Below are 13,640 nucleotides of genomic sequence, written 5' to 3'. Positions count from 1 at the left end.
AAAAAGAGTAGAAGGCCGAGAACCAGAGAACATAGAAGAGAAGCACAGATAGCAGTTGGGCTGTGCTTCTCAATGTTTATAAGTGGCTAAGGTATGAGAGAATTTTCCAGAACAGGTCTGGGCAGTGGCAAAAAAAAGTTCGGTGTGGGCAGAAGTTTAGGGCCTACTCTAGACAATACCAGAGCAATCTTTGAGATAATGTGAAGGGATAATGTGAAATTGTTGTATACCATCAAATAGAAAGGAGCTCTGATAGCGTCATGGTTACGAATCAGGCTGCTAATGTTACAGTCAGCAGTTCAAAACTACTAGTGGTTTTGCAGGAGAAAGATGAGGCTTTTTGCTCCTGTAAAGATTTACAGCCTTGGAAACTGTATGCAGGGTCGCTATGCGTCAGAACCGACTCCACAGTACTTAACAACAACAGTCTATATGAAACCAGATCACCAGGGCTTTCTCCAGCAGAGTGGCTAATGGGTTGGAACCACAATTAACTCAGCCTTTGGCAAAGTCCTCTAAGAGGTCAAGGGTTGGCCAGTTTTTCATCCTCACCACAATTGTTCTTACATAGACCCTTGTCCATTGTCAACAATGAGTAAATGCTTATGAAATAAATATTGAACATCAAATATGGGTTTTCTTGGTAATGATGATTCTAAGACAAGGAAGTACACAGTTCTAATACTGAAAACATACCTTGTTTATAAAGGTTTGTCTTTTGAAGACAAACGTTTCTTATCCCTTTCTCTGTCTTTCCTGTTTGATAAAACTTTGACTGTTGTAAATAAATAATGTTAGATAAAAACATTGATATCATAATCACACAAATGATTACAATTGTTTTACAAGCTATAAAACCACATGTTGTATAACAGGAACAAATACCATGGGATCTAAGCTCATGGCAGAGACACAGAATACTTCCTAGGAGAATGATACATTTAATCTAGGACCCATGGCATTTAAGTAGGGCCCAAATTTATGAATTAGAATTACAACATATTATGTAAAAAGCTAATTCTCAAAATTTTTACTCTTTTTTTTTTTTCTTTGATCTTTTCCCTGGTTTCTCTGAGAGTAATTGTGTCTGAAAGGAAGCAAAGCCTTCAGCTTTTGGCCTAGAAAGATAATAGGTAGGTGCTTAGAGGTAAATCACATAAGTTTGAAGTTAGACAATTCTGGATTCAAATCCTAGCTCTGCATTTGCTAGTTGTGTAAGTTGTGCCAATCGAGTAGGTCACTTCACCTTGCTCAGCATCTACTTTCTTACCTTGCAGTCTTCTCTGTGGGGTTGAAATGAGCTAGCTTAAAATGAAGACAAGGTTTATCTTGCTCATGAATTTATTATTGGTGCAGGATGTGGCAGAAACAGCTCACTTCTGTTCCACTTGGGATCAGCTGGGGCAGCCTGAAGTCTAGGGGATGGAACACCTACACATAGCATTCCCATATGGCTTGGGCTTCCTCACAGCATGGTGGCTGGGTCCCAAGAAAGGTGAGTGTCCCAAGAGAAAAAGAGTCAGGAATAAGCCACAATGCCTTTCTTGCTCTCCAGAATCTCTCATTCTGCTGTCAAGAGATTCTCTGTCACAGGGTTCCAACCAGATCTAAGGAAAAATGAGCAGAATCCCAGCTTGACAGAGGAGTGGCAAGGTTCAGGAAAAGCAGCGTTATTGCTAGGACCATTTTGAAGAATACAACTTGGCAAAATGACCTATACTGACATTACTTTGATGCTAATTCCATTTCAATGTGGAGACCTATGGTTCTATAAAAATTAAAGTGAAATAAAATTTAAAAAGGAGAGGAAGGGCATTGGGAAAATGTGTTAAAAAGGGAGAAAGAAGCAAGATTTTTATGTTAGGCAGAGACCTACAGTCTTTGATGGCCGAAATCTACATTCTGTCTCAATAACAGACCAGTTCCTTTTGGTCTCTAAGATGCCTACCTCTAGTGTTGTTCTGAGAATTAAATTTATTCATGAAAATACACAGACCAGTGCCTAATATATAGCGGGTGCTCAATGTGAGCTGTTAACATTGTATATTCTTAGGGCTTCTGAACTGTCCTTGGTTTGGGCCTACTGCCCCTGCACAATAAACTGAGTTCCTCAGATACCTAGAAATAGAAGATCTTTGCTGACACTGTCAAAGAGAAGATATACCCACACCTGCATACCAAAATGATGGCACACAATGTCCCTGATCACCTTAAAATGTTTGGAAATGCAGAGTCCTAGTCTGTCAGCTCACATACCCTTCACACCAGCATCTCTTCTGTTCTTTGCTTCAATTCAGCCCCAATGTCCCCAGCATTCCAACAGGGATGCACATTCTATCTTGCTGCTAGAAGCTTCAAGTCCAGATCTCACTTCACCATCTGCAACACACAGAATTGAACACTTAGGATTATGTGTTAGAAAAATTTAATCCTACTGGAGAACTGGCTTCCCAACCAGGGTCGGGAGTGAGAAATTAACAGATGAGATAATGCATGCAAGCGCTTTCCCCAGATTATCCTTTAAACTCCTACTTCACATATAAAACACCTACATATAAAATCAACTGTTAAGTTGATTCCATCTCACCGCAACCCCACAAGACAGAGTAGGACTGCTTCAAAGCCTACCTAAGGCTGTAAATCAAGGGATGAATAATACTGGTCATTAAAGGATCTTAGGAAATATCAGGAACATTAGGAAACATTAGGAAAACAATACCATTTACAGTGGTTGCCCAAAGGATGAAATGTAACCAGAGACAAAAAGGACCTATACAAAGAAAACTACCAAACACTACTAAAAGAAACCAAAAGAGACCTACAAAAATGGAAGAATGTACCATGCTCCTGGATAGGAAGACGTAACATTATGAAAATGTCAATACTGCCCAAAGCAATTTACACATATAATGCAATCCCAATCCAGATTCCAACGGCATTCTTCAAAGAGATGGAAAAAAACAACAATTACTAACTTTATGTGGAAAGGAAAGAGACCCAGGATAAGCAAAGCACTACTTAAGAATAAGGTTGGAAACCTCCCACTCCCCAATTTCAAAATTTATTACATGGCTACAATGGTCAAAACATCTTGGTACTGGTACAATGAAAGTGCATTGATCAATGGAACAGAATTGAGAATCCAGAAATTAACCCATACTCATACAGTCAACTGATTTTTGACAAAGTGCCTAAATATATGGCATGGGATGGTGATAGTCTCCTCAACAGATGGTGCTGGAAGAACTAGGAAGGAACATGCAAAAGATTGAAACAAGACCTTTATCTCACACCTTATACAAAACCCAACCCAGCATGGATTTAAAGACCTAAATGTAAATCCCAGAATTATGAAGGTCATCAATGAAAAAATAGGGACAAATGTGAGGGCTCTAAATCAGGGCATACACAGACTACCAAACATTTTTAAAACTATGCAAACAAAAGTAGATGATTGGGACATACTAAAAATTAAAAATTACATGCATCAAAAGACTTCACTTAAAGAGTAAAAAGGGAAACTACAGAATGGGGAAAAAATCTTTTGCAACAACACATCAAACGAAGGACTCATTTCTAAAATGTATGTTGTTGTTAAGTGCTGTCGAGTCGGTTCCGACCCATAGAGACCCTGTACAGGGTTTCCGAGGCTGTAAATCTTTACGGGAGTAGAAAGCCTGATCTTTCTCCCGCGGAGCAGCTGGTAGTTTCGAACCGCTGACCTTAAGGTTCGCAGCCCGATTCGTAACCACTACGCTACCAGAGCTCCTTCTAAAATGTATAGGAAACTATAACACCTGTTTATGCGTATGGGATATCAAAGATATTGATTGTCTGATGATTTCTGCATTCTGTTGGGTCATTCTTCTTGGATCAACCATCAACATTCATGGAAGCAGCACTCAAGAAATCAAATGACATATTGCATTAGGCAAATCTGCTTCATAAGACCTTTTAAAAGTGTTGAAGAGCAAAGATGTCAGCTTGAGGACTAAGGTGCACCTGACCAAAGTAATGGTATTTTCAGTTAACCTCATATGCATGCAAAAGCTGGACAGTGAATAAGGAAGACCATAGAAGAATTGATGCTTTTGAGTTATGGAGAATACTGAAAGTGCCATGGGCTGCCAAAAGAACCAACAGATCTGTGTTAGAAGAAGTAAAGCCAGAGTGCTCCTTGAAGGCCAGGATAGCCAAACTTCATCTCTCATACTTCGGACATATTGTCATGAGGGACCAGTCACTGGAGAAGGATATCATGTTTGGTAGGGTGGAGGGCCAGAGAAAAAGAAGAAGACCCCCAGGGAGATGGATTGGCAAAGTGGCAGTATCAATGGGCTCAATGTGGCAATGATAGTGAGGTTAGCCCAGGATCAGGCAGTGTTTCCTTCTGCAGTGCATAAGGTCACTATGAGTCGGTACCAACTCAATGGCACCTAACAAGAGCACCTCTACAAGAAAAAGACAACCAATTAAAAAATGGGCATAGGCATGAACAGACACTTCACCAAGGAGGAGATCCGGGCAGCCAACAAACATATGAAGAAATGTTCACGATCACTAGCCATTAGAGAGATGCAAATCAAAACAACAATGAGCTATCATCTCACACCAGCAATAACAGCAAAGATAAAAAAATAGAGGAAAATAAATGCTGGCGAGGGATGTGGAGAGACTGGAATGTTCCATGCATTGCTGGTAGGATTGCAAAATGGTCCAACATCTCTGGAAAGCAATATGGAGCTTCCTCAGAAGGTTGGAAACAGAAATACCTTATGACCCAGCAATTCTTCTACTTGGTATTTATCCACAAGAAATCCGAGCCATAACATGAGTAGATAAATGCACACCAATGTTCATAGCAGCACTATTTACAAGAGCAAAAAGATGGAGACAGCCTAAGTGCCCATCAATGGAAGAATAGATAAACAAACGGTGGTACATACACACGATGGAATATTATGCTACCTTGAAGAACAACAAGGAAGCTGTAAGCTATCATATAACATGGATGAACCTTGAGGACATTATATTGAGTGAAATTAGACAGCCACAAAAGGAGAAATACTGCATAGGATCACTACTGCAAAAGACTAAGAAAAAGAACCCATACTAAGGGGAGGGAGAGGGGGGATTTTTTGCTGGCTACTTGGATGAGAGGGGTAAAGTGAGGGGAAGGGAGCGGAAGGTAGAGCACAGGGTAGAGAATAGACACAGCATAATTTGGGTGCTGAGGAGGGGGGGCAAAACACAATAAGGGGGAGGGGATGAGAACAAAGTGGATGGGAGAACAATTAGGCAGGTTTGCATGGGCTAAGTGTGACAGAGGTAAATAATGATGTATGCACAACCTCGGAACAACAGGGCTCTGGGATACAGGGATCGAAGCATGGTTGGAATGGGTAAAGTGGGGGGGGGGGGGGTTAAGAGGGTTGGCTGTCTTTTGAATCTTGGTTTACCTTGCATACCATTATAAAATAGACGATTGAGAAGGAGAGAAAGGAATAGCCAGAAAGATCACCATAGAAAGCTTGTAAGTCTGCCTTCTGCCTATAACTGATTGGAATACCTATAATGGGGCTACAACATGCCCAGTGAAGGAGGCTTATTGTGGAGCCTTTGCATTACACAAGACCATATGTGGAATCCTGAACCCCATCCAGAATCTTCTAAGGTGGGAAATTTCTACTTGAAAGGACAAGCAGACCAGCCTGGAGTGGCTAGAGGAACAGAAGAGACTTATTGAAACAAAGATCGACAGGAAAAATAAAAAACCATAATGGCAGTTTGACTGAGTACTACAAGAACAAGCAAGTTGCTAGCCCAGGAGACATCAAGGCAAGTGGTTGGGTCCCCTCAGAGCAAACCCCCTTCCAAGACTAAGACTCAATGGAAATACACGAGCAGACGTTCTCTGACTGGTGACCACATTAGTTACCGATAAGGGGAAATGAGAGAAAAACAGCAGTGAAGCTGCGAGCTAAGCCCTACCACGTTCAATAGACTCCTTTGAACCCAGGTGGAGATCTGGTTGGTCAGCAGTATGGCAAGACCTGGCGACTCTTGGGCCCAGAGTCGGTGACATAGCCACAGAGGACTAGAGTGGTGAGTGAAGCATCCAGCTGATAAGAAGAGAGGGCATATGCACAAGAACACCCACACTTGCATTGACCTGTCTTCAATGACTGGATGATCAGAGCTCAACTAGAAGAAGAAAGAAGAGGTGAAAAAGAGTAATCTGATACAATTTGATGAACTTGACCTACACCTATGGATGCAGTAGCTCAAAAGAGGGAACTAATCTTTACAGCGAGGATCATTCCCACCCCCCCCTCGATACACAGGGAAGACAGGGATGGGCAACTTGGACATTGGCTACCCAAAATGGGGGGCTACAAAGGCAAGGAGTGACTGGCTTACAAGTGTTCAAGTGGGAGTCTAGATCCAGAGGGTGCAGAATAAGGTAGAATCTCCACTGAGTAGTATCTAATCTGTCTAGGCGGGGCTGATGAAAGGAGACAGGGATAGGTCTCTTGTGAATAATTGTTATCAGGACTGACTGTGAGGATTGGAAACATAAAGGTAGATGTTTTGTAGCAAAAGGAGGGGAGTGGTTGACTTTGCAGTCCAGAAGCGGAGGTCGCTGGGGCCATCAAGGGAAAAGAGCAGAGTGCGGGACCCTACCCAGAGAAGCGGTGACACCAGAGATGGAGGCAGAGACAATAAGATGGAGCAGCTAAGGACTCTGGACCCAGAGAGGGAGAGGGGCTGTGTGCTGGCAACCAGGGGGTAGGCTTGCAGGGTATACCCTTTGGTTGGTTGATGATGCATGGAGGGGATTGTTAACCATAGCTATGAGATGATATATGATAGGATGAATGTAAAGCTAGTGTTCTCCCATGTAAGCTATAGCATAATTCACAATAAAACATTAAAAAAAAATCCTATCATGTGATCTGTAGCATCACTTCTGTCACCAAAGCAATATTCTGCAATTACTGCTGTTTTCAATCATAAGTAATTATATTCCAATCACCAGTAATTACAAATGCACCTTTATTACATATTTGATCAATTTCAGACTGAAGAAATTCTTCAAGTTGGTAGATTCTTCAATTTCATCATTGTTGGTGTATATATTTGAATAACAGTGGTATTAACTTGTCTTCCTTGTATATGGATATTATCCTGTCACAGTATTGTACTTCAAGATAGATCTTAAAATGCTCTTTTTGACAATGAACGTGATGCCATTCCTCTTGAATTTATCCTCCCTGGTGTAGTAAAAGATGTATTTGTTCAATAACAAACAAAAAAGAAAATAGCGGGGGAAGGTTAGAAACAACTTAGTACTGGCACAAGTGCTAGCTCCCAAACATTTGTTGTTGTTGTTGTTAAGTGCCGTTGAGTCGTTTCCGACCCATAGCGACCCTGAGGGTTTCCAAGGCTGTAAATCTTTACGGGAGCAGAACGCCTCATCTTTCTCCCGCGGAACAGCTGGTAGTTTCGAACTGCTGGCCTTAAGGTTTGCAGCCCGATTCGTAACCACTACGCTACCAGAGCTCTCAAACATAGGTGCAAAGAAAACACTATGCTGCTTGCCCTGCCGGAATGTTACTGCTAACCAAGGGGCAGTGAGTGTAGGCCCTACAGTCCATGGAAGCAGCAAAGGCAGGAACTGCAGACTATGGAGGAGTTGGAGGCATAGTGCCTGCTCTGTAGGATTAAAAAAACAGGAAGGCAGAAGAAAAGGAGGAAGAAAAAAAGAAAGGAATGGGAAGAAAGTGAACCAAAGAGAAAATATGAAAAAATAGGGGCAACACTGGCAGTGGTTGGGGGAAGGGCTTGGCTGACTACCAGGTGGAAGGGGCACACCATAAGATTGGGCAGGATAAGGAGGGAGATCACACCTCTCTGGCTGTCAGTCACCTTTGTGGGTGGCATAGTAGTCTTGGGCAAGCAAGGGGAGTCAGGTATCTGGTTCTTGCCCTAACTAAAATGCTGTTTACAGTAATTAAAAACGACCACATTGTATTAGGTCAGTTGGCAATTTGCTATTCCATATGCTCCTTGTTTGCTGGTTTTGTTCCGACTCCCCCTCTATTCAACATGTGATGTACACTTTATGCTTCCCTTTGATCCATTATCAACAATGTTTTTCACTTGGTTTCTTGAATTTATGTTGTAGAGGAACTGGGTATTATATTTGCCTAGTCCATCATCTTAAGGAGCTCTGGTAGTGTAGTGGTTACGAATCGGGCTACGAACCTTAAGGTCAGCGGTTCGAAACTACCAGCCACTCTGCGGGAGAAAGATGAGGCTTTCTACTCCCGTAAAGATTTACGCCCTCGGAAACCCTGTACAAATGCTGTACAGGGTTGCTATGGGTCGGAACCGACTTGACGGTGCTTAATAACAAGTCCATCATCTTGGTTCATGCTATATTCAATATTCTTTATCAGCATAACAATTCAAATGCATCAATTCTTCTTCTGCCTTCCTTTTTCATTGTCCACCTTTTGCATCTATATGAGGTGACTGAAAATTGAATTTCTTCTTCCCAAACACAGTCAATTCTCATTTCGCATCTTTCTGAATTTTATTCATTTTATTCCGCATTTTTCAAATGTTTGATTTAATGTTTTTGTATCTAAAAATTCTTATATAAGAATATTTAATTTATGTTGGAGCATTTTATTGCAGTTTTCTTCTGATCTGTTGTGTGGGTGTGTGTTTAAAAGGGGTGACAACATTTATTGAAATGTTTTGGTCTGAGTTGTCATTTTCTTTATATTGTAGCTTTGTTTGCATATTGTGTCCAGTTCTTTTCTATTCATTATGTAATGTACTTTTCTTTCCTCGGTTAGTAATAACAGTTGATGTGGACAATGAAAAGGGTTTGGGTAACTAACCAGGTTTCTTGAGTCAAGGGAGCCCTCTACTGTTGATAGAGTAAGGAGTGCTTTTTGTTAGAGGAGTGCCTTCTTATTTTGTTGTTATAGTTGTTGCTGTTAAGTGCCACTGACTTACTTCGGACTCAGCAACCCTGTATAGGGCTTTCAAGGAGTGGATAGTGGGTTTGAGCTGCCTACCTTGTGGTAAGCTGCTCAGTGCTTACCCTATAGCGCCACTCTAGGACTTTTATTATTTTAGAACTATCTTTTATTTCTGTAGGACCTTTCATTTTATCCTTTATGCCTTTCTTTCTTGTCCTTATCAGATCTTCAAGAGCAGGTCTTTGTTGACCCCTTTTCTCCCAGAGCCTCTCCTCTCCTAAGACTGTCGCTTCAGATCCCCACTCTTTAAGTCTTCCCACACAGGGTAGAACTTGTCTTTCTAAGGGGATGCTATCGGTGTGGTATCACTCTTAGCTCCTATATTTATGCTTTTTTCCATTTGTTCTCTGGATGCTCAGACCAAAGGTATGAAAAGCAAACTCCAAAAGCAGTATGGCTGGATTTGGGTGTTGATGTCTTTATTTCTAGGTAATGTAAAGTTTGGAGTCCTGGTGTGGTGCTGCAGGATAATGCGCTGGACTGCAAGGTCAACTTGAACTGTAAGGTTGGCAGTTCAAACCCACCAGCCCCTCCTTGGAAACCCTATACAGGGTTGCTATGAGTCAGAACCAACTTGACAGCACTTAATAACACCAATATGAAATTTATAGAATTCTGCCTCTTAGAACATATTGAGGGCATGTTCTAACAGTAGTTTTGCTTGTTTGCTGTTGATTTGGGTATTTCTTTGCTTTTTGAAATTATTGAAGAGATTTTGATTTAGCCAACCACCATTAGTCTACTATAACTCAGGACTCTATGTTTAAATAAGAACACATATACTTGCCACCTTTTAGGTATTTCATAGTTAACAGTGTATATAATTTTTTAATCAAGAGATTTTTGTACTGAAGTAATCTGCATTCTCATGCTCTGTCTCTCTCACAAACGCACATGTACACACAATTGTTAAAATCCTTTCTGACAACTAAAACATATCTGAAGGTACAATTCATACACATCATCAGCTATCATCAAAAGTACCTACTTTCTGCCCTGACAAAATCAGCAAAGGGCAGAATCCTTGGTCATATCTGCCATCATCCATGAGATCAGAGTTGCCAGAAGGAACTCTGGTAGTGTAGTGGTTACAAGTCGGGCTGCTATCTCCAAGGCCAGCAGTTCAAAACTACCAGATGTCCCTCCAGGGGGAAATATGTACAGCACCTGCTTCAAAGGAGTAGAAAAATTACATGTACAAAATAGTTAAATTTGATTGGTACATTAACATTTCTTCCCAGGATTCTGCATAGAGGTGGTCCTAGGGAGCTCTGGTAGCGTAGTGGTTACGAGTCGGGCTGCAAGCCACAAGGTCAGCAGTTCGAAACTACCAGTGGTTCTGCGGGAGAAAGAAGAGGCGGTCTGCTCCCGTAAAGATTTACAGCCTCGGAAACCCTGTGTAGGGTCGCTATGAGTCGGAACCGACTCCACGGCACACAACAACAACAAGAGGTGATCCTGGTATGGCGCTGTGGGTTAATGTGCCAGACTGGAAAGCCATTTGAACTGCAAGGTCAGTGGTTCAAGTTCAGCAGCTGCTTCTCGGAAACTCTTAACAGGGTGGCTATGGGTCGGAAGCGACTCGATGGCACTTAACAACAACAAGAGGTGGTCAAAGCATGTAACCTAGCTTCAGAGCTCCATTCCCAAGAGAGAAAAATCGAGATAAGCATGGAGCTGGCTCCTATAAAATGGAAGTCAGACATAACTTCTGTTCTCCAATTTCCTCACCATTTCTGACACCAGCCGTCTCTTCCACTTCCACCCCCAGGATGTTAATTCTCTGCTGGGCTTGGCAATTTGTTGCACCAAATGGCCACAGAGAACTCACAGACCATCCTTTTACAGTTATGTGGTTTATTAAGGAAATAACAGGCTACAACTTGGGATCGGGGTCAACCAACTTAAAGGTAATAGGAGCAACTCAGGATGAGGATCAGGAAGCACAGTGTGAGGTCTGGAAGGCTTTGGGGAAAGAGCACATCCTTCCCTTCTTCAGCACGGGACAGCTTCCAACTAGAAGAGCTCTCTCAGCTGCTCTCTACGGTACTAGCAAGCCTTCTCAGCCATGCAAACAAGCTGACCCTTCTTGGCCATGCATGCCCTTTCTCAGCCACACACACCTCCACAGGACATCCTCTTGGCCCTCAGACCAAATGTTGGGGAATTTGCAGCTGCCAAAGACAGGCCAACTTGACTACCCTTCTTCCCCTCCACCTTCATTGCTGCTTGCTCAGTTCAGGCATCCGCCTGCATGGGCCTGGACTGTAGCTGCTCCCCATTTACAGAGTGCCCAGATCTACTGGTGACTTTCTGCTCAGACACCGAAATTCTGTGGAACCAGTTGCCCACCACTACCACCACCAGCTGCAGGTCTCATGGTTCCTGTCACTTATACTTGTACTGACGTTTCTTTGTTACTGTTATTTCTCTGCCACTGAGCCCCTTCAAGGGCTCTTAACCATCTTCAGTGTTAGAGAACTTGACCCATATTACAGCTCTCTTAGGAAGTTTTCTCCATATCTCTCCTCTCTATAAAAACTTTCATGGGGTTGGCTGCTTATACAAATTCCTTGTCAATTTCAAGGCATAGACCTCCCTGCAAGACCACAAACCAACCAATCCTTAGTATACCACAAGGCACTCAATCCTATGGGGTGAATTTTCAAGTCACTATGTGGTACTGGGAGAAAGATGAGGTTTTCTGCGCCTGTAAAGAGTTACAGCCTCGGAAACCCTGTACAGGGTCACTATGAGTTGGAACCAACTCCACAGCATGTAACAACAATGCGGTATTGGAGTCCTGGTGTGGCAGTGGGCTAATGCATCAGACTGCAAGGTCGTTTGAACTGCAAGGTCGATGGTTCAAGCTCACTATGGGTCGGAATTGACTCGAGGGCACTTAAAAACATGTGGGTAGCAGGGAGTCCTGGTGTGGTGCCGTAGGATAAGCATCTGCCCTCAAGGTCGGTTTCAACTGCAAAGCTGGCAGTTCAAACTCACCAGCCACTCCTCGGAAACCCTAAACAAGGTTGCTATGAGTCGGAATCAACTAGACAGCACATAGCAGCAACAACAATGCGGGTAGCAAATTGACCATACCCTGATAAGTGCATGATAGGATAAATCAATCACACAGCAAGCTGCAGCCCAACCAATCATTTGTGGCAAAATTACATCCCAAGGCCAGAAAGGCCAAACATGAAAAATTCTCGACACTACAGGTCACAACTGTTGTTCAATTGGGTCTCTCTTGGATTTCCCAAGACCTCGCCTCCCACGGCTTGGCAAGACCCAAGGTCCAGTGGTAACCTCAGCAGTTACTGCAGAGCTAACTGGAAAAATTAGCAAAAATAACAGGGGCGTTAAACCTGAGGTTCATAGATATTCAGGGGTAGAATCCAGAGAGTTCCACAAACTTGGAGGGGAAACAACATCTTGATTTTTAGGAACCTCAGTCAGAAATTTAGCATTTCCCGTAGATCCGTCATATGAGTGGTACCTGTAGGGACCAAGATATAAACTGCAGATCACAACTGTTACTGATGATCTCCAAACACTGCTTAAACCTTCCGCTACCTCAAAATCAATGTCGTTCGTAGTTGTGATGTGCTGTGGAGTCAGTTCCGACTTACAGGGTTTCCAAGGCTGTAAATCTTTATAGGAGCAGAAAGCCTCATCTTTCTCCCGCAAAACAGCTGGTAATTTCAAACTGCTGACCTTGCAGTTTGCAGTCCGAGTCATAACCACTATGCTATCAGAGCTCCCTCAGAATCAATGTAGGATTCACAATATAAACTTACCAAAAAAAAAAAAAAATCAATGTATGTAGTCGTCATTGTTAATTGCTGTTAAATTGGTTCAAACTCATAGAAACCCTGTGTAGGGTTTCTGAGACTTAAAATCTATGGAAACAGAAAGCTTCATCTTTCTCCCATGAAGCAGCTGGTGGGCTCAAACCTCTGATCTTGTGGTTCACAGTCCAGTGCTTATTGTATGGAGTCAAAACTCTTGTCATTCAATGAATTAACAAACACATATATAACTATATCACAAATATTACTTTAGAATATTTAAAATAACTATTTCAATATAACTGGTTTCTTTATAATCCTAGGTATTTTATTTCACGTGGAGTCCTGGTGTGGTACTATAGGATAAGTACTGGACTACAAGGTTTGTTTGGACCACAAGTTGGGTTTAAACCACAAGATTGGTGTTTCAAACTCAGCAGCTGCTTCTCAGAAACCCTATACAGAGTCGCTATGAGTCAGAACCGACTCAACAATATTTGCAAAGCATACTTCTAAAAAAGGGGTCCACAGGCTTCACCACAGTTTCAAAGTCCTTGTAGTTCCAGAATAGTTGTTGTTGTTAAGTGCCATCGAGTTGGTTCCGACCCATAGCGACCCTGTACAGGGCTTCCGAGGGTATAAATCTTTACAGGAGTAGAAAGCCTGATCTTTCTCCTGTGGAGCAGCTGGTAGTTTCGAACCGCTGACCTTAAGGTTCGCAGCCCGATTCGTAACCACTACGCTACCAGAGCTCCTTGGCCAGAATAGTTAGGAGACTTTAATACATTCC

Source organism: Chrysochloris asiatica, unplaced genomic scaffold (genome assembly GCF_000296735.1).
Source record: "Chrysochloris asiatica unplaced genomic scaffold, ChrAsi1.0 scaffold00039, whole genome shotgun sequence".
Lineage (NCBI taxonomy): Eukaryota > Metazoa > Chordata > Mammalia > Afrosoricida > Chrysochloridae > Chrysochloris > Chrysochloris asiatica.
The sequence above is the reverse complement of the archived record's forward strand: the minus strand, read 5'-3'. Positions refer to the sequence as shown.